Raw genomic sequence first — 27,304 nt, 5'->3', positions numbered from 1 at the left:
GGGGAGGGTGAATGTGAGAGCTATTGATGAGGCAGAATTGAAAGAATTTAGTGATAGGAGGGGTGAGGGAGTAAGACATGTCCAGGTATTGGTAGGGGACCACAAGTTCAATTTCAGCTCTGTTGAATTTCAGGTACCTGTGGAGTTTCCAGATTAAGATGTATTATGTAGGGGACTGGATATACAGGTATACAGCTCAGGGTAGAGTTCTTAACCACTGGTATATAAACTTAGACCCACTGGATGCAAATGATCACGGAAACCAAGAGAATAGGTGAAATTATCCAATAAATGGCCACAGTGATGTAAAAAAGACAACCAAGGTCAGACTTTTAAGGGATTCTGACCCTGAAAGTTTGGGTATGGGACAATAAGCCATCAAAAGGAAGCTGAAATGAAATGCCTAGAGAGGCAGAAAGAGACCAGGAATGGGGTAACATAGTCAAGAATAAAAAGCATTTCAAGAAAGTGGGAAGAGTTACCTATGTGCTTAATTGGTACTCAGAGGTAAGAAGAGGAATTAAAATGTCCATGGAACTTAGCAACATGGAGGTCATTTACATCATAGGAGCCATTCTATGAAGAGCTGGAGGTGGACTCCTGCGGGCAGAGGAGAAAGTGGGAAGTGAAGACATGGTGATACCAAGAGCTACCACCTTTTGACAAGAGAAGTATAGCGAGACAGCTGAGTACTGGATGGTGAATATTAGACTAGACTGAAGACCCAGTAATGGTTAGTAACCAAACTTTCACAGGGGCAGCAGACTGCTCTGTGACCCAGGCTGGGTCGAGAAGCACGTGCTCCGCTGCCTCGATGCCGGCACGCAGCAGGGGGGTATGCGGGTTCATCTAGGTTGGGGATTTTAACCGACACACACGGTGAAAGTAGACTGTAACAAGTTCAGGGTTGCACAGGAAGACTATGAAGAGGAATACGCCACTGGGCAAGTTATTTAGCTTCTTCTAGACTCAGTTTCCAGCTTTGTGGAACAAGGATAATAATAGTGCTTCTCTCATCAAGCTGTTGTGAGGATTAGAGAATTTATACACACACACACACACACACACACACACACACACACACACACACACATTATATACATGTAGTGCTATGTGTGCCTCGTTCATCAAAGTGCTCAATAAATGACATTATCATTTACTAATGATGTTGATGACAACAACAGAAGGCTGGAATAACCAAAAATACCATTAAATAATGTGAATGTTAACGACAGAGAAAAATAAGATGCATTTCCTTTTAAATGTTCTAACAATTTAACTGAACCAGCCATACCACCAAGGTGCACATTTTAAATAACTGTGTGGAATGTGCAACCACAGAGTAATTTCAGATTCATGTATAAAAATATTCTGGCAAGATATGAAGAGACAAGCAGTTTAATTAAACAAACTCTACTCTAGAAACCAACAGACCAGAACTCATGCTTGGTGTATCATTAAGCCAAAATTGGAAAAAATAAAAGGAACCATCCAAGCAGCAAGCAACCTCATTTCAGTTTCTTATGACTACATTATTTTTGACAGTAAATAAAACCACACACTAAAACAAATAATTCCAACTCACCGGTGCTGGATAACAATGGTGGAACATCAGAATACGGCAATCTCTTAAATTAGGACAGTTTATGAACAAGAGAGCACCTGCAGCAGCAAGCTGAGAAGCCTTCCTGACATGAAAAGCAGAGCTGGGCATTAGAGAGACTCCTTGGCTCTCAAAAAATGATGCACTGTGTGTCCCATGAATGGGATGACTGTGGCACTGCACTCTTAGTCCTGGGACCGGTGGCCAGAATCAGACCAAGAGTGCGGGGAGAAAGGGAGGGCATGCTTATGCAACTGTGCGACCAGGTCAGGGAAAGCCTGCTCTTCTACGTGAGAGGAAGGGTAAGGTGGGGGCCCCGAATACACAGCCTCCTCCTCCGTCCAGATCTCAGCTCTCAAGTGCCTCTCACAGCGTGAGAGCAATCAAGACTCAGAGTGTCACCAGATGCAGGTGAGACCTAAGAAAACAACACGAATAGGATTTTAAGGGTTTCCCGGTCATTGAAAAAGAAGGAGAACATTTTGTTCCTGTGGTCAGGTGGGTTGAGGGTGATGCTGTCCTATGGAGAAGGAAATTGAAACACTAATTGAGGACCGTGAAGAAACACTGCCTAAAAAAATAATTGGAGAAACTTATAAAGTCATGTTCGGAAGATGAGGAGGATGAAGACTTGAAAAGCAAAACCAGCAAGCTGAAATCGTAATTAAAGCGCTGACCGTCTCAAAGCATTAACACACCTGAATGATTAAATTTCAGAATTATCATGAAAGCAAGCCTCTGTATGGACACACTTCACAGGTGACTTAAACAGTACTTCGGATGAAGTGACTTTTACCTTATCCGCTGACTTTATCCCTAGTATGGCCAGCATGTTATTTTATCAGCTCGCATTTCTCCCCTGCCAACAAAATAACCAGTATTCTTCTTGGAAGCCAAATGCCCAGCTAAATCATCAGTTTCCCAGACTCCCTTGAAGCTAGTGGTGACCATATGACATGATTCCGTCTAATGAAATATAGGTCGAAATCTAAATGGGGTGGCATTAGGGAAGCTTCTACCCTCCTAATAGGAAGGTACAGATGTGGAAGGTTCCCTTCTTTCTACCTGAATATCAACATAGTATCTGGAGCTGTAAGAGCCAGCTTCCCAGCATGAGATGAAGACCAAGAGGATTTCAGGTACGTTGCCCCAGGGCGCTAAGCCACCAGCAGCTGTTCACTGGACTCCTTCTTACGGGACAAGTCCCTTCCTGTTATGTGTCTGAACCACCTTATGAGAATTCTGTTACTCCTCCCTGCCCTGGGAAGAGGTATGACTCCCTGCCTAAGGTGCAATACCGTTCCACCCAAGACGAAGGAGAGAAAAGCAAACTGACCCTTTAAGGGGCTCAGATTCTTCACCTAGAACGTTTTTGCTCTCAACCAAAGGACCAAAAGTTGAAAACCACACTTACTGTGCCTTCTTACTAGACTGAAGTAGCTTTTCATTGAATGGGGAGCGGGGTTGTGTTTCCCTACTCCCGGGCCTTTTATCATGAGGTTCTCAGCCAGAAAGTACCTTTCTTTCCTTTTCAGTGCATCTAATCCTTGAAGGCCCAGCTCCAACACCATCTCCATAATGAAGCCTTCCCGGGTCTGCTCTCAGTTGTCACTAACTGCTCCTTCTTTTGTGTGTGTGTAACACACAACTGGTAACGGGGATGAGCGCTCATCTCAGTCTATCTTGTGAGATGGTTCACTGAGTGTGTTTTGCCTTCATTATCACATAAGCTACTGCAAGTCAAGAACCATGCCATGGGAGTGTTTGAGCTTTCCTACACAAGTAGCTACAAACAAACCTACATGTTCTGAATTTAGTTTCACTTAAGCAGGAAAAGTTGCAGAATAAGAAAGAAGCTTCTGGAGGGAAGAGGTATGACTGGCCAGCATCAGCTACGCCTTACTTACTTTTGTCCAGGAGAGGAAATGGTTACGTGGTCTCAGCGGGACAGCCTCCGATCAGCTTTTCTTTCTAACAGCTCTCTCATAACCTCTCTAATTGACTGCATTCAGTGCACCTTCCAAGAGCCCTGCTGTGGCAGGTTTCTTGTCTGGTTTACGACCTTTACTGAGCTCCCTACAACAGGAAGCCCAACTTTTTAACACAGTGTAATGAGGAGGAGCCCACCTCTTTGGCTCTGTCTGTGGCTTGGCCATTGTTTTAAATATTGATCTATGTTTGCTACCCCTATACTTCTGTTTCCCTTCCATTTCAAGCAGATAGCCAGGGCCTCTGCATTGTTTGATGTTTGTCTGTTTCCACAAAGTAAAATGTACTCCTTGTGGTATACAGTTGTATGAGTTTTGACAAAGAGTCCTGTATCGACCACTTTAAGCAAACACAGCACAATCTCCTCACTCTGAAAATCCCCTGGGGCTCCCCTTGGGCAGTCAGTCTCTCTGTCTCAAGCCCTAACTCCTGGCTCCCACTGTTCTTGGGTCCTACAGTGTTACCTTTTCTAGACAGTCTTCTAAGTGGAATCATTCAGTAGAGAGTTTTGGGATTGGCTTTAACTTAGCGAAACACATTTGAGTTTCACGATGGAAGGTGTCCAGTGGATCAGAAGCAGAGCTCCCTTAAACCAGCAGCTATTCCTGAGCTTTGTAAAGACCTAAACTTAGTGAAGAGTGGCTGTCCTCCAGGTGACAGGGAAAGAGAGGAGTGCCTTGGAAGGAAGCCAAGTGGGGAGGCAGATTTTGCCCCTGACTTAGAAGAATTGAGAGATCTAAGGTCCTTTGAAGACCACCCTACAGAGGTGACAAACTCTCAGAAGGGGCAGCTGTGTCATGCCCCTGGAAGGCAGGACCCCTGGCACAGGGGCCCAGAGCTTTAGCAAAGATTCCTGGACTTTCTCTATGGCATGAAATTTGAGTCGATGCTGTTTCAAAGACCACGCAGGCCAAGAAAATGAAAATATGAGAGGTGATCTTAAACGATCAAGGATTAGTAGGCTTGCCTATGTTTTCTTGACACCATATATGCTTCCTCAATTTCCGAGCAACCCAGTAATGATGGAGATGGAATTTCCTATCAGATTACAGTGGGAGTTCAGAGTCCTATTTAGAGAATAAAAGTCATATCAAGATCTGACAGCTTTTAAGTGCTTACTATTTGACAGGCATCTTCCCAAGCACTTCCCTTTAACACATTTAATTCTCACTGCACTCCTATGAGGTACATGCTGTTATCTCCCTATTTTTAGATGAGAAAACAGGAACTCGGAAGGGTTTGTAATGGGGAAGAACAAATCTGACTCCATACTAGATCTATTTCTTTAGCTCTAACCCTGCGCTCTGTCTCCTGTGCTTAGTCATGCTGGTTCTGCAACTTTTGTAAAAGAATGTTGCCTAGAGCCTGAAATAGACAGGAGAGCCCATTCTCAAGGCTCTCATCTTTGAGAATATACCACTTTTCCATTCATATAGAGATCAAATGTTGCAGGACAAAGAATAAGGAGGAGGTTTACAGGACCATCATGACCTGACCTAACTAAACTTATCAAAACCAAGAAGTTTGTAACAACCAGCACCCCCCCCCCTTTTTTTTTTTTTTTAGCATAAAAGGAGCCTGAATTCTGACTTGGGGAAGATGGTTCTCCAGGATGTTAGTCGCCCATCTTTTTGGTCTGTTGGCTTTCCGAATAAAGTCGTTATTCCTTGTCCGAACACCTCATCTGCAGATTTACTGGCCTGCTGTGCAGTGAGCAGAATGAGTCTGAACTCGGTAACAAGTTCACTGAGGTGCGTGTGGGAACCAGAAAATGAACTCAGACAAATCTAGCTGCAAAGCCCATGTTCTAAACTCAGGGCTGGACCTGTTATTCCTTCCATCATGAGTTTGGGAATTAAGAGTCAGACTCCAAAAATCTCCTCCTCCAGGAACAGAGCACAGAGTAGTCATGTTTGGTTGGGCACGTCCTACTCACAGCCACTTCTCTGCTGAAGGGTCATCTAGATGGTCCTGTTGGAAATGCTACCTGTCCACACCTGGCCAGTCAGACTCTAGCTTGAAAACTGAAACTAAGCAACACAGAGGACAGCGTCAGTAAATGACAGATACAAGACCAGGACAACTAACACTGAGAACCAAGAATCATGCTAAGTGCCTTTACAGCTGTATTTCCTTTCATCTTCATGGCAACCTTATGAATTGAGAAATACAGACTTAGATTGGTTAAGTAATAACTCACCCACTATTATAAAGCTTGTTAGTAGTCGAGCTGGGATAAGAACTCAGATAAACTAGTTCCCCAGCTCACAAACCCTGACTTGGTACTGAATTACCTTGGAACTTGAATTAGAGGATATAGCTATGGGAAAAAAAGGCAGTAAAAAAAAAATTAAAGTTTAATTTTCAGCTGTGTCCATCATTGCAAATCTTTGAGATTTTTGCAAGAAACAAAGTCTGAAGAAAGAACTTCAAAAGAAGATGTCACATCTGCCTATAAGGCAAGGGACCAGTGGAAGAGTGACCATGTCTCTGTTGAACATTCCTTCACTCTACTTTTGATATTAGAACAATCATTTGCTTTGAGGAAACTAACTAGGGCTGAAAAATCACATGTCCCTGCCCACCACCCACAAATACACAGAAGGGAACATGATCCAGGCTGGCCAATCAGGTTATCTGATTCCCCAAAAAGAGTGCTCCATCCAAGAGCATGTGACCCAAGCAGGGCCAATCAGCTCTTTGCAAGGGTTGCTATGGCTGCCTGGACAACAGAGTTCCTCCTTTTTTCTGAGATGATGTCGGCTAAGAAGCTACCTAAAGGAAACCAATGTGGAGGGGTGGGGGGAACATATTAAAAACACCGAAATATGTCTTACCTGAAAATGTCAAGTATTTACTGAGTGAGCACATTCCCGTTTTTCTTTTCTTTTCTTTTCTTTTTTAATGTTTATTTTAAGCCTGATTGATTTTGTCTTCTGTCACTTACCCTAAATAATGCATTATTTTCCTCGTGGGGCAGAGGAGTCTATGTCATGACTATCTGTCCCTCACACACCACATCACTAAAGAAGCGAGACTGTTCTCTGGAGCCCACAAACAAGGCTGTCTTTGGAGAGAGACGGTTATTCCTCTACCACTCCACCCCCAATGCCTGCTCAATATGACACGGAAATCCACAGGGCAACAAAGCCAGCCAATTCTCACTACCAGACGAGAGCTGTGAAAGTGAGCAGGCTGGGAAGTGTCCTTTTGGTGTGACTTGGTGTAAGCCAGCTTTGAGGCCACTGAGCATCTCTGTCTGTTTGACAAGCCAGGGGCAAACACTTTTTGGTTTTTTTTTTTGCTTTTTCCTCTACTCCTATAAACAGTGCCAACGTAACATAATAAGAAAAAAACCCTGTCTGTGAGGTCTGAGTTAGTCAGCACCAAAGAGTATGTTCTTGGATGTTGAATTGCTTTTCTTTTCAAGAAGGAAGGGGAAAAAAGCACGTGTCCATGCCCACGTCTGCAGAGCTGTATAGCTCGATTAGGGTATTTGCTAAGAGTACTGTGGGCTGCTCTGTCAATCCAAGTGACAGGTAATCAATACTAATCTGATGCCAGTTGATTCTTCCTTTTCCTTAAACAGGATTAAGGTATACTATCTATGAACATATTTTATCCCAGGCTGTAAATCCACATGCTTTAACATAAGTACATTAGTATCTCTCTTTCAACGGAATGCATGGTGTAAACAAGGAAATAGAGATGAATTACCAAGTTGTCCTGAAAAATGCCTTTCTGATGCACTATGAAAATGTTTTTGCTTTCGAAGCAATAATAAACAGATCAGGCATTTCCCATCTTTTTATATTGTGATCTATATCTCAGTCTCTGGGAGAACCTATTAACACCCAGAGTGTCTTTTTTTTTTTTTTTAAGTGAAGTATAGTCAGTTTACACTGTTGTGTCAGTTTCTGGTGTACAGCACAATAGTTCAGTCATACATATATTTGTTTTCATATTCTTTTCCATTATAGGTTACTACAAGATATTGAATATAGTTCCCTGGGCTATACAGTATGAACTTGTTGTTTATCTATTTAGTAGTTGGTATCTATAAATCTCAGTCTCCCATTTTATCCCTTCCCACCCACTTCCCCACCTGGTAACCGTAAGTCTGTATTCCATGTCTGTGAGTCTGTTTCCATTTTGTAAACAAGTTCATTTGTCCTTTTCTTTTAGATTCCACATAATTGATATAATATGGCATTTTTCTTTCTCCTTTTGGCTTACTTCATTTACTATGATAATCTCCAGTTCCATCCATGTTGCTGCAAATGGCACTGTTTTATTCTTTTTTATGGCTGAGTAGTATTCCATTGTATGAATGTACCACAACTTCTTTATCCAGTCATCTTTTGGTGGACATTTAGGTTGTTTCCATGTCTTGGCTTAGAGTGCTTATGGACAAAGTGCTCTTTCTGGGCTGGTGCAGGTGGATTTTTCTTTTCTTTTTCCCTGTTTGCTTGTTTATACCTTCATTTCTTCCTTTAGCCAGTATTTACTTAGTGCCTCCGATGGGTTAGGCAATGTCACAGGTCCCAGAGATTGGAATGAGGAGCCGTAGCAATGTCTACCGGTCCCACAATGTGCCCTGGTATTTTCCAATATGCCCACAGCCAGTTGGGCTAGTTCACACCAAACATCAAGCTTTCTTATCCTGCACCATCTCAGCCTGTTCACATGCACAAGAGCTGGTCTGAAACAACAATGACTTAATCCCTGGATATCATTTCATGGGGATTTTCACATACTTGTAAATTCTTATAAACACCCATATGAAAGGATCAGGGGAGATGAACTTAAGTGGCTCCTTTAAGGTCAAGCATCTAATATATGACAAATACCTGATGAGCTATGATAAAATCTACCTCCCAGGTTGTTGTAAATCTTCAGCGAGTTAACGCAGGTTAACTCAGAACAGTGCCTGCAATGCAGTAAAAGTACAATAAATGTTAACTGTGATGCTGATGTTCCTGTTTAGAAACAAGACATAAGCCACGGCCACTGTCAATCTGCCTGTCCATCTCTGGGTTGGTCCATCCACCGGTCCATCCATCCATCATTTACTGTGTATCAGGCACGATGAAAATGCTGAGATTCAGTGCTGAACAAGTCGATCCTTTCATACCTCTAATGGTCTACAGACCGATTTTTCAGTCTTTGGAATCAGATTTCACCCATGACAATGGCAGAGTTGAGTAGTTGTGACAAAGACCCAGTGGTCAACAAATGAAAAGTATTTACTGTCAGGCTCTTCACAGATTAAAAAAAAAAAAAAAAAAAAAAAAAGGGTCCTGCCTGGATTATTCTATCTTTTCATCCTCTTAGCTGTTCTACTTGATCATCCCTTGGAATCTAAGAAACTAAAGGTGATGATTTGTTTATACGGGCCAATCAGCTTGTCTATATTTGAAACTTTGCCCTAAATGCAGAAATGTACTTCAAGGTTCTGGTCTTAATGATTTTCCCAGGGGAATTCTGTGACTTGCCCTCTGTGGGTGGCTGGATAACCTTGTGAATATATTCTTTCGAACCACGAACTCACTCTTCTGTGGTCCTACTGCTTTCTTCCAAAATACTGTCTCTTTATTATGCCTAAAATATTTTCAGCAATCCTTGGACCCCTTATGATCTCATGCTTGGCCCAATTTTCCCCATTATGTGACTCACTGGGAAAAGAATACCATTCTTGGGCTTCTTTGCTAGAATTCTTTTTTATCAGCTTTACTTTGGCTTTTATTGCTGAAGTCTGTGCTGGTTATGTTGTGGGGCAGTCAGAGTTTTTCTTTCGAAAATATTATTTTGCATGAGTGTTTTAAATATTCATGTTAACTGTTGAAAGTCAGAGTTTTTCTTTCGAAAATATTATTTTGCATGAGTGTTTTAAATATTCATGTTAACTGTTGAATTATAGGAAGTATTCACGGTTCTCACAAGAACAGTAATTGACTCTAACCTGAATCCGGCACTTTATCTGTATTAAGTTATTCAATTATCTTAACATCTAACAAGTCAGGGACTGTTATCGTCTCCATTTGCAGATGAGGAAACAGGTTTTGAGAGAAGAGATTAATTTGTGAATGATAAAAAAATAACTTGCTGAGAGCTCAGTGTGCCTGAGGACCTGCGTTAAGTGCGGCACGGCTGTCTCACCTAGTTGCCAGCATGACTCGGAGAGCAGGACTGACCACTCCACTGGGCACGGAAGGCCCGGTGAGGTTGCTGACTTGCTTGCGATCCCACTGCAATAAGTGGGGCACCAGGACCTGATGCTGAAATATGACTGGGGTCAGAAGGTGTGTTCTGGGGACTCCTACTTAAAACCTACCCTATGGTTGACTCACAAGGACATCCACCTCCTTCCTCTACGTCCCCAGTGGAGCAAATGTGGTGGCTGTGTGCAGCTCCCTCACTGAGAAATGACTTTAGAATATTCTGGGTACTTCCTTTCTGTGGTTTGGTGATCAGGATGTTGGAAGGATAAGACAAAAGCTGTTACGGTGACGTCTTCCACTAAATGTGAATCAGCTTTCACCTCTCAAGGATGCCCGTTCCGTTTATTTATTTGCTACCTCTTATTTTTAAAATGAACCCTAATCCAAGTTCCGATCAGTAATGGAAGGTAAATATTGGAAGTCCTGTATATTAAGAAATACATACTGTAAATGAGAAGTTACCAGTGAGCTACGGAAGTTGACTAAAGACACTCTCAAGAGCTACACTTTTATATCCTGAACTTCTAAGCAATCTCATAGCTACATTTTGATAACTGAACTGAGCCACTCTTGGCCCTTGCCACTTCATCTCTGTAGGTGATGGGGTACAGTCTTTCCCAACAAACTGCAGATATTGCTTCTATACTTTACTAAGGCAGAGATACAGCTTTAATTTATGGTGATGCGGGTACTAAAACCTGGGTCTTTTAATTCATTGTTTAGGTGTTTTTTCCTATTTCATGTTACAGCATGATTCTGGTTGATACGTTTGAATATTGGGTCTCTCACCTTGAATTTCCCACCAAACTTGCTGTGTGAGTCTAAGCCTTTCAACTGTTCTGGGCTTCGTTTCTACATCTACAAAGTGAACATAATCCACTGCCCAGTCTATGGCTGACGTTATCACAGAGACCAAATGAGAAGTGAATGAGCTTTTCAACCTGCACAGCAAAATACAAATGCAAGTAACAAACAGTGCTGCTTGGGGAATCTACCTGGATCAAATAAAGACTCCCTCTCAGTGTTTAAAAACGACCCCTTGCATAAGTAGGCTCTATTAGAGTCAGATTAGCAAGCTAAGTATTTAAAACTAAAGGCAAGAAAGACTTCCATCTGTATCTGCTAAACTCTCTGTCTGTAACACTCTCAAAAAGTCCCACCCCAAGGTCCAATGTTAGGGACACCGGACATTGTCCAATCAATACGCCCAGTCTCATTTTTCTGAATCTTCTTACTCAGGCAACGCAAAACTCCTTCCAGATGCTCGTGACAAATGCAAGCAGCTCAAGGAAAAGGCCTGCTGAATGGACGATACTGACATCCCCACCCCAGTCCACCGGCGCAAAGGATACTCAGAGACCCAGGGACCCCTCAGACATCATCCTCCTAACAGGCGAGTGATTCTAACTTGAGGAATTATTTCAAGATTGGGCCAAATCAGCCTTAAAGGAAGAAAAGGAAATACTACCAATTTCAGCACATCTCAGAATTTTACACTGTTGACCCAACGATGAGCTCTGTGATGAGCGTCGCTGTAACGGTCTACACGCCACGCAGCTAAGACTTAGCACACGACTTGGCATTTGCCATTTTAAATGCCTGGGATGACAGGTGCAGGCTCTCCTCGGCCCCTATAAGAGCTGGTTTTTGTACTGAGGAAACAACATCTGTTCTCAATGGGCAGGGATGCGGGAGAAGCATCAAAAACAAGGGATGTCATAATGGTTTCACACAGAGCTAAATGCATGTGGGGCATTTGACCAATGTCAGTGAAGTCATAACGCCTTTTTGGGGCGATTATGCCTGCAAGATTATAGAAGTGAGGGAAAGGATATTCATCTACACGAAAGGCTTAATATACGCGGCATGAGGAAGTAATGGAACTTCCTGTTAGGAATGTCTTGTCCAGGCTGCTACAATCCTTACTTGACGGATGAAAGGAGGCCATCACACTCCTCCGGATGGGAGGCAGAGACTCCAACCTCGACCCTGTCACTTCTGTTCCCTCCACTCCAAAGAGCCGTCTCCTGCACAGCTCCATCTTGAGCTCCTTGCTTCTGCCAAGGAAGAAGGCAAAAACAAGGGCCGCGGCCCGGGCGCGCACGAGAGAGAAAGGTCACCCTCCCCAGTGACTGAGACTCACTGCGTACCTGCTGTGTGTGTATGTCCTGACATCAGGCACCATGGAGGGGGAAAGAATGTAATCCACAATCTTGAGAAATCACTAAGCACACATGACCTGTCAAGGGGACGAAGGACACGGAGCCAGCAGCACTCAGGTTTATTTACAGTAGGTGTTCACTCAGTGTTCTATACACCTTCCCTCCGGTCCGTGGCTTCTCACACTTGGTATTACTACTATTTGGGGCTGTCCTGTGAATTGTAGAATGTTAAGCAGCATCCTCGTCCTCTACCCATTATATACTGGTAGCAACGCACCCTTCCTTCCCGCTTTATTGCAAGTTGTGATAACCAAAGATACCTGTAGACATTTGTACACATTTCCCTGGGAGGCAAACCTGTCCCTGTGAGAATCATTGTTTAGGACTAGTGTGTTGAAACTCCCCCCCAACAGCTCCGAGCTAACCCCATCTTCAGAATCTAACGACAGAGCTAGCTCCATGCGGAACAGTAAGCGCCTTCATCTGCTCTGTGATATTAAACATGAGATGATACAGACGTACCTCTGAGTGTGGCATTCTGTCTTCTTCTTGCTATATTGCAGCTGAATCCCCAGCTTAACACAGAGATTGCACATAGTAAGTGCTCACTAAGCACTTACATTCAAACAGGGGACCTCGCCTGGGGACAGACACCAGGGATTCATGGATAGAGTTCACTAGGCATGTGAACTTTGAAGGGGCAGGATTTTACATCATTATTTTCCCTCATCTTTAACTGAAATCTAGGACGTCCTTTGATTACAATGTAGAAAATGAACTTCAATAATTATCACTCTGTGACTCTGTCACCCGGAGAAATTACAGATGGTTTCTTATCAGAGTAAAAGTGTAGTGCACATCTCAACATATCGTTTATGCTTATCACTACTTTGAAATGATGGCAATTATTAGGGATATAACTACATCTTTTAAGATGTTTTTAACAAAGACAGACATATATTATTACATCACAAAATTTTTTTTATGTTTATGACTTTATCATGATTTTGTTTGGTAAACTGAGGCTTTTTGTATAATGGGTTAAAAATATAATTCTGAGAAGAGATGTTCAGCAGCTTGACAAAAGGGTCCATGGCAGAAAAAGGGAGAAGAACACTTGCTTTTGGGTGACCAGCTAACATAAATATCAGGCAGGTGTTCAGAGGTCATAGTCAAATCTCTCCGAACTTCCTGCATCATCCGCAGTGGTACTCAGAGCAGGGTCTAACCGCTGTTACTGTGGGTATGGGTGACTTGTCTCGTCTGAGTCACGGAGTGACGTCAGGGCAGAAACACACACTAGCTGAATGGCCTCAGGGAAGTGGTTTTACTCCACAGGCTTCATCTCTTAATCTCTAAGATGGAGATTTGGGGATTTCTTTTCTCTCTCTCTCTCTCTTTTCTTTTTCTTTTTTTTTGTATCTCCCCATCCTGAGTACCTTTAAGGATGGTTCTGAGACCCAAATAAGGTGACAGCCAAAAACGTGCAAGTATTCCAATCTCACTCCATGCTACTACACAGAGGGTGATGATGCATTCAGTTCTCTAGGATCTCCTGAGCCCGTTTGCATTAGCCCACCCATGTCCCGGGGCAGCACAGACATTCCCCCAAACTGGCTTCTCACACTTGTTTAATTGCTCCATCTGAGCATCATGGAAGGAAAGTAGGAAATGAGGACAGGACAAAGACGGAGAGAGAAAAGGAGAAAAAGATTCATCTTCAACATCAGGCAGCTTAATTGCTATCCCATAGTTCATTGTTTTCAATTGAAGTATATTTGATTTACAATGTTGTGTTAGTTTCTGGTGCACAGCATAGTGATTCGGTTACACACATACACACACATATATATTCTTCATATTCTTTTTCATTATTGGTTATTATAAGATACTGAATATAGTTCCCTATGCTCTACAGCGTTGTTATCCACAGTTCATCCTTATTGTTTATCCATAGTTCATTTTTTTACTCCCTCAGTTGTCCAGGTGACTGGACTGAGGTTTTGAACTCAAGATCAGTTACCAGGCTGGACCACCAGAGTCAGAGTCATCTTCTCTTTATCTCCCTCCAACAGCTTCTCCTGCTTTTCTTAACTTCATCCAATGACATCCTTCAAGGGCTAACTCAAATCTCCACTTCTCAACAAAGTCCTCTCCATGGAATTCCTGGGGCCCCGGTGCCCTGGGCACTTTGAAGGTGCCCAGCCCTGCACTTGAGTTTCTCTGGCACATTTCTCACATCTTAAGCTCCCAAAGAAAGGCAGACTGTGCTTATAAATGCAAGGCCCTGGCACCTTCCCTTGCTCCACTAGAAATCTTTGATTAGGATTTGCTACGGAGAGACAAATTTTCAGAGTCCTGGGAGGAAGAATTAGGCCTGGGGAATTTGTCCATGCAAGGATGCCCTCATTAAACATACACTGAAGCACTCAAGTCTGAACGCTCCCCAATAACCAGGCAGCTAGACAGATAGGAAGTCAAGAGGGAAAGTCATTTTCCTTGGCAGCTGCGATCCATTTAGCAGCCAGAGGAGAAAAGCACATTGCCTTCCTCCAGAGCTCCTAAGCACCCTGCATATTGATTTCGTATCAGTTCTCTCCTTTGTTTGGTTAAATGCAAGCACTTCCACAAGCCTGTGATACAAGGCAAGTACTTGAAATGTGCTTTGACCTCTGATCAGCTCCCATCAAGCAACTCAGTGGGAAGAACTGCACTGTGTTCAGAGCTCCTCGCCCATGCACTGCAAGTCTTGTTCAGCAGGCTGCAGGACTTTCTTTTCGGACTGTCTTCTTGAATTAAACCACCAAGCACAGACCCCATGGATGCATTTGGTCCCATGATTAGCTGATTTGTCCAGCTTATCCCCCGCCCCCAGCCCCGCAGGCTGATCTTCCTCAACGCACCCTGTAAATCACAAATCAGGTCTTGTAACTTCCCAGTCTGAAGCCCTTCAGCGTCTCCTCACTACTCTGAAGTCTATCCCTTAATATGATACACAGTGCTCACTAGAATAGCATGGTTTTATAATAGACGCAGACACATGCACATCTCCATAATGATCTGGGTATTTGTAGTATTTATAATTTGTATAACATTTAATGTGTATACCCATAACATATACATACATATATATGACAGACATACCAAATACACATACCATATAAACATATGAAACATGATAATTAGGAAGGTACACATGTTATCTGTAGCCACGTGTATGTGATATACACTAAAAGCATAGGCTATTTATACTAAAATACTGCATTGCACAATTAAATGGGTGAACTGTATGGTAATGTGAATTACATCTCAACAAAGGTGTTAGAAAAAATAAACAGAATACATGCTCTCGAGTCTGATTATCTGGATTTGCAGCTTCCTCCTGCCATTTAACTTGCTACACAGCCTCGGGGAACTCACCTCTCTATTTGTCAGTTTGCTCATATGTAAGATGAGAATAATATAACCTATCGCAGGTGGCTGTTGTGAGAATCGAGTAAACAGACTGAGATTTGAACAGTACTTGGCACAGAGTAAGCAGTCACTCTAATACACGTTAGCCATTACAGTTTTAGTCTGTTTTCTTTTTACATCTGGGCACTCTGCTCCTTGACCTTGACCTCTGCCCTCCGGCTGTGATGGACTTTACAGCTTTTCCCGAAAGGTCATGCTTCCCCAAGATATCACAGCTGCCGCTCCAACCCTCGGCCCCTCTGACTCCCTCTTCCTTGACTAATCCTTATTTACCCTTCTGGTCTCAGCTTAATCACCACTTCCTCCAGGAAGACTTCCCTTACTTGCAGAATTAGGTTAAAATCTTCTAGAGTTAGGTTTCTATAATCTGGTACTTCTCCCGTGATAAGACACATCCTTCTACTGTAAACATCTAACACATCTTTCTTTCTTGCTTGGCTCTGGATTCCAGAAAGGCAACAGCCCTGGTTGTCCCTCTGGTCACTGCAGCACTTGGCCAGAGTAAGCACTTAATTAATACTTGCTGAACGTGAGTGAATTTCTTTCTGTACTTCTGTAATTTCTGCAGTGAGAACTGCCTGCCCTCTGGCTCAGCTCCTGCCAAGAACCTTCCCATTGATGTCACCTCCTTTCTTTTTTGACCTAGGAAAGCTCCCGCATCATAAATCACTTCTCGGTGTCCAACTCCACTTGACTTTCCTCTTTGGCTTACAGAATGAAAATCAGATTGAGCATTTCCATTAATATCTCACCCACGTCCTGCACGGTACACTGCCAGAAGGAGAACAGCCCTGGAAGGCTCTCTAGCAGAACACTGAGACGCTGTCTTAACTCAGGCTTTTGGAGAAGTAAGCAATTCCTGTTTACTCTAATGACCATCTCTTCCCAAAAGATAAATCCAAATGTGCTTATGTGCTGGGGAAAAAACCAACAGCAGCAGCTCACTGCACTTCCTTTGTCACTCAGGGCCGCGCACGTGCTTCTGCAGCTCCCGCTGTCTGGGAGGCTGTGGCTCACTCCCCCTGCATCTGCTAGGTCTGCCTCTGCCCCCATCCATCACACTTCCCCCCTCCATTTCTCCTCTCGAAGATTCTCTGGGCCACCTCTAATGTCCAGGTCTTCTACCCTGCTGTCTCCAGCACTCACCAGCTAGTCTTCTCAGCGCAAACTGCAGCCAAATGCTATCTTACACACTTTTGCTTAACTCTCTAAAAAAACGCTTTGCAGCTACTTAATATTTTCACTGGGCATGTGCTTCAACCTCCCTCCTAGACTACAACCTACTTGCGATCAAGGAACTTTTATGCTGCGTCCTCACATCCCTGCCCTGAACTTCGACTGGGGATGGCTGCACAAATGCTGCTCAACAGGCATTTGTAGGAGTAACAGGCATCAGTAGACTGGGTACTTATTCCGTGCTTAGCACCGTGCCAAAGACTTTACCTATATTACGTGGGGTCCTCTTGTCACCTTCATCATATAGATGAGTAGCTTGAGGTTTTCAGAGATTTAGGATCTTGCCCAAGGTTGTCCTATGAGAGCTGGGAGTGGAAGCCAGGTGGTCTGTCTGCAGACCCCATACCCATTTAACCACCCTGCTGCCCAACACTCCTGTCCTTGAAAGAAGATACTCAGGCATTTGCTTCTCTCCTGTGTCCTGAAGGGGTCTGGATTTTCTCTCCTCTCTCTCCCCTTGTTTCTTTTGTGTGGATTCACCCTCACCACCTTACCCACTATTCCTCGGCAAGACAGGGTGCAGAAGGAGTTAACAACGGTACAAGACAAAAACCTACAGAAACAGGGGACAGGGAGCCTACGGAGCCAAAGGAAGTATTTTTAGCCCTCTTTTCTCCCACTTAAGTAAGCAGAATTAAACTCAAGTCCCTCCAATAAAGGAGAATCGAGTTAGTTTCCTTCCCTATTCTGCACACCGAGAGTTTCTTATTCACGCTGTCATCTCATTAAATTCCTAGTGTCACCATGGAATACCCACATTCCCCTTGGCCTCTGCTGGGAAGAAAGGAGGAAAAAATCCAACTCAAGTGACTGTGGGTTACGTAAGAATGTCCCAACAATGACTATAATTAATGGGAAAGGAGACAGTACCGCGGGACTCTATGGAAAGCCAGTGAAGATGGCTCGGGAGAAGTTTATCTCCTCGTTCGAAAATGCTCTGTTTCTGGCATTAACTGGCAAGAAAAAGAAACTTTGAGGGTAAAACTAGCCAACAGATGCCTGAAAGCACATTAGCTGTCGCTTGATAGAGAAATTAAAGTTGCGTCGGTTCCACAAACAAAGACAACAAACACAGCCCTCCCTCAGCCAGTGCTGGAATTGGTTCTCTTGAAAGCAGCCAAATAGTGAAGCTCATCAACTCTTTAATCAAACGAGAAAGCTGACAAATGTCCCCAACTGCCTTTTCTCCTCCTCCCCCCAGCCCTGCCCAGGAGGGAGACAATGGCTCAGCAACTGGGGAGGGCTGCTAAGGCAGCGCTGCTGGGACAGCTGGGGACGTCTGCACAGAACGATTAATCCATCAGGCTGACACTAAATCACAGCTCCCTCCTGCCCAAGGGGAAGGTATGTGGGGCCCGGCAAATGCGTGTTCCTCTTGCATCAGGAACCAACCCTATGCTTGGGGGAAAAGCTGAGCCACAGCAGCTCACGATGCCCGTGCACAGGCGTGGACGCGTGTGAAGCGAGGCGCTGGAATCACCAAGGCTTTGGGACTGGCTCTTTTTTCTGTTTTGGAGAACGATGAGAGTTAGGCTCCCAGGAGCATGTTGGATGAAACCCCATTATGATGCTTCTGCTGTTCAGATGTGCTTTTTTCTCATTAGGTAGCTCTGGTTTATGAAGGCTGGGGCTGTTCATCTGAGACTCTTTTGTATTTGGCTTTCTCGCTACATTATTTATGGGATATGGATCTTTGTGATCTAATACATTATTCCCATATCCCTGTAAATAATACACCGACTTTGGAATGAGGTACCAAAAGAACTCTATCACCGGTAGTTCTTTTTAAATAGTGGAGTCCCCAGCAGATCACTGCAAAGGATCATGCAGGGCAGGAGGGCCCTGGCAAGTTGCAGGTTCCTCCAATTTGTAACCCAAATGCTACCATTAGGTAGGTAGGCTCTCCTCTCCCAAGGATCAACATCTGAATTATTCCATTGTCACCACTGCATAAGAGGAGGTATATTCCACTTTTTACTAGAAACCTGTAGGCTCTCTCATGCTTCCTTCCACTCACTGGTGAGACACTTCAGAAAGGAAGAGAGAGAAGAGAAAAAGTTGGAGGCAAAGAAAAAGGAAAGGGGAGAGGTTGTTTATTACACACATGGCCTAAGTGATCCAAGCAACAAGGCCAACATCACGTGGCTGTTAAGTATGGCAGAACCCAGTCATGCCACATTCTAAAGCCTCTGAGTTCCTTCTCATGCAGAAAGGCAGAGTGGATTAGGAAAAGCATAACAACATGGGGTGGAGCCCTCAAAATCTGAGCACGTGTCCAGGAAGGCACTCAGGGCCTCAGTAAACCAGCCCCGAGCCTCCATCAGAGAAACAAACGACCCGGGGGCCTGGGGGCTTGTCAGCGATGCTCTATTTCATGAGCTTCTCTACGTCCTTGCTCCGGGTTGCCCTCTGAGGCCACCTCCTCTCTGGACTCCATCTATTCAGTCTGTTGACTGGTTCTCTGATCCTTCTGCTCAACAGGGCATCTACTGTGGGCTTTTCAGGCTGGCATTTCCCCTGCGGCCTCTCCCTTAGAGAAGGGGCCAAGCAGCAAGATCCAGTGCACCCAAAGCTCAACAATTCATCTCTGATCCTAAACCTGCTGTTGCTCCCATACATTTCTGTTCACGACACCACCGATGTCTGTCTGACAAGGCACACAGCACCAGAAACATCCCAACTTCCTTTCCTCTTGACCCTCCTCATCTGGTTTCATTAGCTCTCCTGCAGGATATCTTTCCCATTTGTTCTCTCTCTCTTTTTTTTCTTTGAAAGGCTTTCTTATTTCTATTTTGGGGGGAGGTAATTAAGTTTTATTTATTTGTTTATTTTAATGGAGGTACTGGGGATTGAAACCAGGACCTTGTGCATGCTAAGCATGCACTCTACTACTTGAGCTATATACCCTCCACACTGTTCTCTCTCTTTATCCTAGTTTAAGCCTTTATGAATCCTCAACAAAAGTATTACGATCATCTCAACTTAGGTGCCAATTCTCACTCTCCTCATTTCTCTGTACCATCCAGATCAGTTATTCAACATTCCAGTGTTCAAAAATTTCACTCCTTTCATGCAACAAATATTACTGAGCACCTACTATGTGCCAGGCACTATTCTAGACTCTGAAAAATTAAACTTCCCGTTGTCATAAAGTTTACATTCTAATGAAGAGGACAGGATGAAATGAAACACATATATACACACATACTATGTCATGTTATGATAATTGCTCTGCAGGAGAATAAAGCAGAGTGAAGGTACAGACTAGGAAGCAACAAACTTTCCCTGTAAAATGCCAAATAATGAGTATTTTAGGCTTCATGGGCCACACGATCTGTCTCAACTATGCAATTCAGCTTTTGTAGTGCGAAAGCAACCACAGACAAGACAAATGAACTTGCCTGTGTTCCAGTACAACAGTATTTACCAAACCAAGCAGTGGTTGTGGCCTGATTTGAGCCACAGGACACACTTCGCCAGCTGCTGGTATAGACACTGACAGCTGGAGCATGCTGTTCTTATAAGGTGGTCAAAGAAGACCTCTCTGATGAAGTTGACATTTAAGCCATAAAGGAAGAGATCTTTTATGCATAGACTAGAGAGGATTCCAGGCAGAGGGAAGAGTCAGTACACGCTGGGGGGTGAAAACATGCTTGGTGATGAAGCAAAGAAGCTGGGGTATCTGAGGCTGAGCAAGCAAGGGGGCGAAAACTCCTGGAGTATCTTCCACTAACATCCTCCAGAATATCCAGGTTCCTCTGTCGTGTGTACAGCACTCATGATGTTCCATGAGCAGACCTTTGATTACTGTAATAAAAATACACTGAATATTTGCTATTTTTTCTTTACCGAGAACCCAGTCCCTCTCCTGGTAACACCATCTCAATTTTCCTTCTGAGAAATGACCCCTCTCTATCTAACTCTCAGGATTTCCAACTACAGCTCCAGCAGTGGGGATATGAGCCACTATGAATCAGCATATTCCATCATTCTGGTACCACGGTCTTATTCAAGGATGGGCATATGGCCCAAGTCAGTCCAGTTAGAGTGAAAATAAGGACATTGTTGGATTTATATTAGCAAGGTAAGTACTCCTCCAGCTTACCAGCAGAGCTGAAGACAAAATACAAGATTGAAAAACAGAGCTAAGAGATGGTAAGAGCAAGAGAGAGACTGAAATTTGGTCACATTATTTGAGTCACTGAATCTAGCCTCAAGCCTGCTACCAATGAACTTTTCTTTCACAGAAGGGAATAAACTCTCCCCACCGCTGGCTCTGAGTTGGATTTAGGGCATTTACAACCAAATCAGTCCTGACTGATAAACACGGCTGATTCCATTTGCCAAGAAAGCCCGTTCCCTATGTGTTTTTTTCTTCCCCTTCAATCCATACTCAAGACCTAGTACGAATACTCTCTTCATTTAGGAAGTTTCCCAAATTCTCTCTGGAATAGCATCCCACCATGTATAGTTTCCACAGTCACTCTGTTTCTATCCTTCTAAGAAGCTTATCTTCCACGTTGGCTCTCAGATACTTATGTGTGCATTGCGGCTCCCTGAAAGAGAAGGCACGGTAACACTCTTCTCAGTGTCTCCGAGACTCCAGTTAACAGTGATTTGGAGACATCTTACATATAAAGGTCTATGTGTATGTATGTATATATATATAATACACACATGCCCTTAGTGAATAACACAACTAAGAACACCGTACTTTTTTCATTATAATTATCAATTGCCACGTTGCAGCCCAGAGTTTCATCAAAAACTAATTCCAGATGCTAAACGTATCATCTGATGTGGTCTTAAAAAAAAAAAGGCATCAGACCACATTCAAATTTCTATAAATCTTACACTAATTTAAATGACTTTAGATTTAATTAAAAATGTTTTTCAATTGATAATAATGTAACTCAGATAATTAGCATCAAGTGGCATCTAGAGGACGTATTTAAAAAACTAATCTAGAGTATAAACAGGCCTAATTAACAATTAGAATAACACTTTATAATTATGCTTCATTTATAAGTGCTATAATGTCCCATTGTTCAGTGAAACTGGTCATTAATGAAGATCAAAATCATGTTTTCCCTGGTGTCTCCACAAAGATGCCTCTTAGATGCGCTAGCTTTCACACGGCCTGTTTTTTTTGCTGCATTTTAAAGACCATTCCTGTCTGGTATTTCATACCTTTGTTCTGTAATTAAAGCTAAACTGTATCATGCCTCATCTTGCATGCTAATTTTATAACTTTTTGGTAATTGAATGAACAGGCCCGGCTATAAACTCAAATTCTCTTGTGTAAGACCTAAATAGGTACCTTTGTAATATGGAAAAGCCAAGGCTGACAAAGACATTGAGGCCCATATGAAGAAAGACAGGGTGTGGTACCTGAATGAAAGCAAGACCTGGAAGACTGGGGGATGGTGGCCCCATGTGGAGATTTAAGGAAGTGGGTGCTGGAGAGGCGGGGAGTTTGATAGGGAGATGTAAGTTCATCTGTAGGTGATGAAGTCAAAGTGATGGGGAACATCCATGCAGACAAGACCAGGCTCTTGGAAATTTGCAACTAGAAGTGAGAAGACAGTTTAAGGCAAATAGAGATGTGGGGGTCCCCTGAAAAGGGCAACTGCTGAAATTGGATGCAACTGCGGGATTTTCCATAGAAACAGGAAAAGAGAAAAATAAGGACTGAACTGCACAGAAGTCCACATGTGACGGCAAGTGTGAATTGGCATCATTTAGCAGGAGAAAGAAGAGGGAGTGAAGGAAGCGGAGGAACAGGCACACGTGTGGGGCAGTGGTGGGAAGGGCAGTGTCTCTAGAAGCCAGGAAGGGAAGGAGCAGCTGGAGAACGGTTGCCCAGTTCTCATTCCCTCTTGGCATGATGCAACCCAATGGGCTGTGGGGGTCGGGGAAGTTGAAAATTTCTGTGACAGAAGTCATCGTGCACCGTGGGTGACACTGCCTGCATTCAGATCCTGACGCTGCCAGTTCCTCTCTGTGGAACTTAGGGCAACTTCACATCACCCTGTTCCCCCGTCTGCCCTTCTGTAAGTCAAGGCAATGAGCCACTTCTCTCTTTGTGTGGTTGTTGTGTGGCTCAAATGCATTTACTCCTGGCAAGGGAAGAGTTTGGCGTCTTGCACAGAGTAAGCCCCACTCAATGTATGTTGGCTATATTTATGTTGTAGCTGTTCTGGAGCAAAGTGGTAAAAGCTGAGCCTGAACTCAACTGAGAGCTACCAGCAAAGTTGTGGCAAAATGATTTAGCTGTGATCGTCTTAGGTTGGTATCTCACCAATTTTAGCATGCGTCAGAATCACCTGGAGGACTTGTTTAACTGTAACTTGCTGGGCCCTGACCCTGAGTTTCTGATTCAGCAGGTCTGCGGTAGGGCGTGACAATGCACATGTCGAACAAGTAGACCTTAGCTGATGCTCCACATTGAAGTTACTTTGAGAAGCGCTGTCTTTGAGTAGAAGGAGATACCCTACTATTTTGGGAAATAAACTCAGGCTTTCAATCCCTTCCTCATCTAAAGGCACCTTGAGAACATACACGTTATTAAGACCAGCCCCTGACATGCGCCTGGGTGAAATGGGCTGTGTAGTGGTTCCCGTCTTGTAAAGGGGTTTCCTCTTCTGACCGTAGCTGTGTCCAGGAAACCCACCAGTCCAAACTTAAACGAGATTTGAACACTCCTACAAGTTCGAAGCCAATTTCTCTCTGGGTACCTTCTTCTGGGAACACACGAGGGCTGTGTAAAATGTTAGGACTTGATGGGTTCCCCAAAGCCTGAGTGGGCCAACAAAACCCACCGCCAGCACAACAATAGCACGTACTGAGTGCTGACCTGGTGCCACGCACCATGCTGCTGTCAGTCTGCACATAATTGTACCACCTAGTTCTCCCAGCATCGGGGGAGGGTCGGGCACTCTTAACACCATGTCACAGAGTAGAAGGAAGCCTAGACAGGTAAAGCGGCATATCCCAAGGCACTGGCTGACAAATGACAGGCATCAGGATTAAACCCGTTCTGCTGGCCACCCAACCACACAGCTCTTTCCTGTTCTCTTTACCCTAGGAAGGATGTGCTCTCTTTAACCCTCATGAAAGGGCAGCAACTATCATCTGCTGACATGATTACTCCATATCTCTTCCAGGATAAACGCTTCCAGATAGTTGGACCATTCTTTATGGTGCATGACTATGAGTCCTTTTGCCAGACTATTTAAGGTCCTTGGAGTGTATCCAAGGTAGTCACTGTCCTGAAAACTGAGCAGGGGGGTGTGGCCATCCAGAGAAGAATGTAAACAACTGTCCTGAGCCCATGGGCTGATCTACTATATCCAAGAGGCATTATGTTCTTAGGGTTATTTTTATCTCCTACTGCTTATTCTTACTCAATGATCAACTCAAATAACTGATTTATTTACATAAGTTCTTATTACATTCGTTCATTCTTACTCCCCTCCTTTATTCTGTCCCCAGGCGGAAACTAAAGCTTAAAGAGAAAAACAGACATGGATAGGGTCACTCAGGTCCTAAATGTCTGAGCAAAGATTCAAACCCAGGTACGTTAGATTCCACCACACAACACACATCCACATTCACTCCTCCCAACAACTTGCACAGTCTGACAATTCAAAAAGACAAACTTCTCATTAGGCTGAAAATGAAATTGCCTGAACTTCTCGCTCCACACCATCTGGCTGGATCCCAGATGACAGGAAGCTCATTTCTACAGCACACGAGGCTCATTTCACTGAGTAGGTTGCTATGAGACATGCAGGGTGGTCATTTCCTAATCTTTTCAGCACTGGTCACAGCCGTGGTGCTTATTATGATGCCTCACTTCTACATTTTTACACACAAAAAGCAAATGCTTCTGATGATGGAGAGAGACAGATGTTACCCTAAATCATTCTGCAAGGGAAACAACACAAGCAAAAATAGCCACCTGCTTCCAAGTGACGAAACTACGATACTCTTCCAACCCTCAGTCCACATCACAGAGGGATGGAGGTGGGGAAAGTTCTTAAATGAGACCATCATAGGGTTTTGTCCATTGAGATTAAATCACAGCGTTTTGGACATCTCAAGTACTTGTATCTCTGCAAAGTCAGATGTTAAAGCAGTGAGGTGACTCATGAAAACACCAGAGTCTAATGGGAAATGCCAAACACCATTTGTACAAAATGATCTTGGCATGAGATACCGTCACCTTCTCCCCTGGGCAATTATTTTAGAGCTGGTGTAGCAAAATACTGTCGAACAAAGGGAAAACCTCAAGTTGCTGTGGCTTTTTTTCCCCAAAAAACTTTGAACTAACATGGAAAGGGCCAATTCTACAAATAACAGAGAAAAACATTCATTGTTAAGAGTTGGCAAGGGTCTGAGCACTACGTTCGCATGCAGCCAGGTGTGCTGACGGCGGAGTCCGGAGACGAGGATTTGGGTTTCAGTCCTCCCACGTACTGGTGCCTGGTCTTGGCAAGTTTCTCCACCTTTTCAAGCCTTAGTTTACTTGTCTAAAACGGGGACAATTTTGAGGAGGCAGCAACGTGCAACGCTTTAACGCAAAGCAGTCTGCATTCAGATACCTGGCTGGGAATCCTGGCTCTCACCACTTAGCGCGGCTCACCCCTCCCTATAGCTCAGTTCTGTTGTCTGCAAAATGGGGGTAAAAATGGTGCCTATGTCACAGGTGTTGGCGAGACATAGCTGTAATAATGCACATAGAGCACGGCACTGGAGCCATGGCAAGTGGTCACTGGAGTAACTTTTTAAAAGACTATTCACTGAAGAGCTTAAATTGGTGCAAGACTGTGAACTGACTATACTTCAATAAAAATATTTTAAAAATTAAAAATAAATTCTAATATGTATATATATGTATGACTGAAAACATTATGTTGTACACCAGAAATTGACACAACATTGTAAACTGACTAGACTTCAACTAAAAAAGCATAAATTCTAAGAAGCCTCCCAGTGACAGAGAGAGGGAAAGAAGGAATCTACTCAGCTGTTCAGCTAAGACTCCAGTCTCTGACCTCTGTGCCTCAAAAATCCCCATCCACAATCCAGAGCAGTCTCGGTCTTCTATATATTTTATTTATTGGGGGGGGTTTGGTATGAAATTTTAAAAGTTTCTATTGCTAATTTTTTTTTAAACTGTTTGAAAACTCTCATTTTACAGACAGGAAAAAACAAAGGCCTAAGAGACAAAGGGAATTGTTCCAGATCACACCCCAGTGAGCACCTGGCCAGCGACTGGCCTGCCCCTGGCTGGTGGCCTCGGCCCCCAGCACCCCTCCCACACCACTGAGCTCCCCGAGGATGGTCACTTCCGTTTCCTGACTCTGCTGAGCCTGATGCTGGTCAGGACGATGCTGAAGTTTATAGACCGATACAGGGGAGCCTAATGAGACGTGTTAGAGTGGGAGGGGTGTAGAGGGCAAACACAGGAGGGTGGGAGACTAGAGGGTGAGAGGGTGTGAGGGTGTGAGGGTGAGAGGGTGTGAGGGTGTGAGGGGGTGTGCGTGTGTGTGTGTATGTGTGTGTTCTATCATGTTAGCCACTCAAGATCCACAAAGTTTGAGAGGATGGTGGAACATCTAGATGAAGCGGGAGACCTAGAACTCAGGGAAGATGCCAGGCCTGGGGACAGAAACTGAGGAGTCATCCAGCGAGGAAGTTAGATATGCAAGCATGTTATAACAGTGATGGAGAGACAGACAGGCAGACCAGGAAAGCTGACTGACTGAGGCTAGAGGTGACGACCAGAAGAGGACAATCATAATGGAGAAGAAAGAAGATACAGAGTGCAACTAATAATGTGGACAAAAATAACAATTTCAAGTAAAAATAGCACAATAATTAAAGACAATAACAGTGAGCACTTAGTGAATACATCCTATCTTTTAGCCAACTTACTAACTACTTTACATAGATTATTTCACTCAGTCTTTCCAATAGTCTGAGAAGGTAGATACTTCTATTGCCCTCACTTTATAGATAAGTAAAACATAGGCACAGAGAGGTTAGATAACTTGCTTAAAGTCACACAGCTAGTAAAGGACAGAGATAGTGTTAATATTCCAGAGTCTGAGCTTTTAATTGCTACACTTCAGTAACTCTTAGGGAGCAAGAGGAAGGAAAGCAGGATTAATATTAACAGTAGCATGAGTATTCATAGCAGTACCAGCAGCTACCACTGGCCGAGGACTATCTTGTGCTCAGCAATGTGTTAGGTGCATGTAACACGATCGAAGATGATACGATTGAACCCTAGGGAGAACCTGAGAAGATAGATGTTCTTAGCCCGATTGGGCGGAAAAGGAAACTGACTCACTGATGTCAGTAACCTGTCTAAAGTCACACAGTTGATGACAGATCAGGGATTAAGAGCCAGGTTAGCTCTAAGACCAGTACTCTTAAACCACCATGCTAGACCGACTGTTCCAGTGCACAGTCAAATTCAATGATTCTAACAGTGGGACCACAGAAATTCCTGCAAATGTTTGCACAAATAAATTCTTGGGCCATTCCACCAGAACTTCTAATTCAGTAAGTCATGCTTGGATCTACGAACCTCAACTTTTCAGAAGTTC

General features: G+C 43.7%; 1 protein-coding gene across 6 annotated transcripts in view; it reads right to left on the bottom strand.

Annotated features, from left to right (window-relative positions):
* SGCD (sarcoglycan delta) overlaps positions 1 to 27,304 on the bottom strand; it is an 841,450-nt gene that overhangs the window by 91,467 nt on the left and 722,679 nt on the right. The gene's annotated exons all lie outside the window — the stretch shown is intronic.

This window comes from Camelus ferus, chromosome 3, assembly GCF_009834535.1.
Source record: "Camelus ferus isolate YT-003-E chromosome 3, BCGSAC_Cfer_1.0, whole genome shotgun sequence".
In the NCBI taxonomy this organism is placed as follows: domain Eukaryota; kingdom Metazoa; phylum Chordata; class Mammalia; order Artiodactyla; family Camelidae; genus Camelus; species Camelus ferus.
The sequence above is the reverse complement of the archived record's forward strand: the minus strand, read 5'-3'. Positions and strand labels throughout refer to the sequence as shown.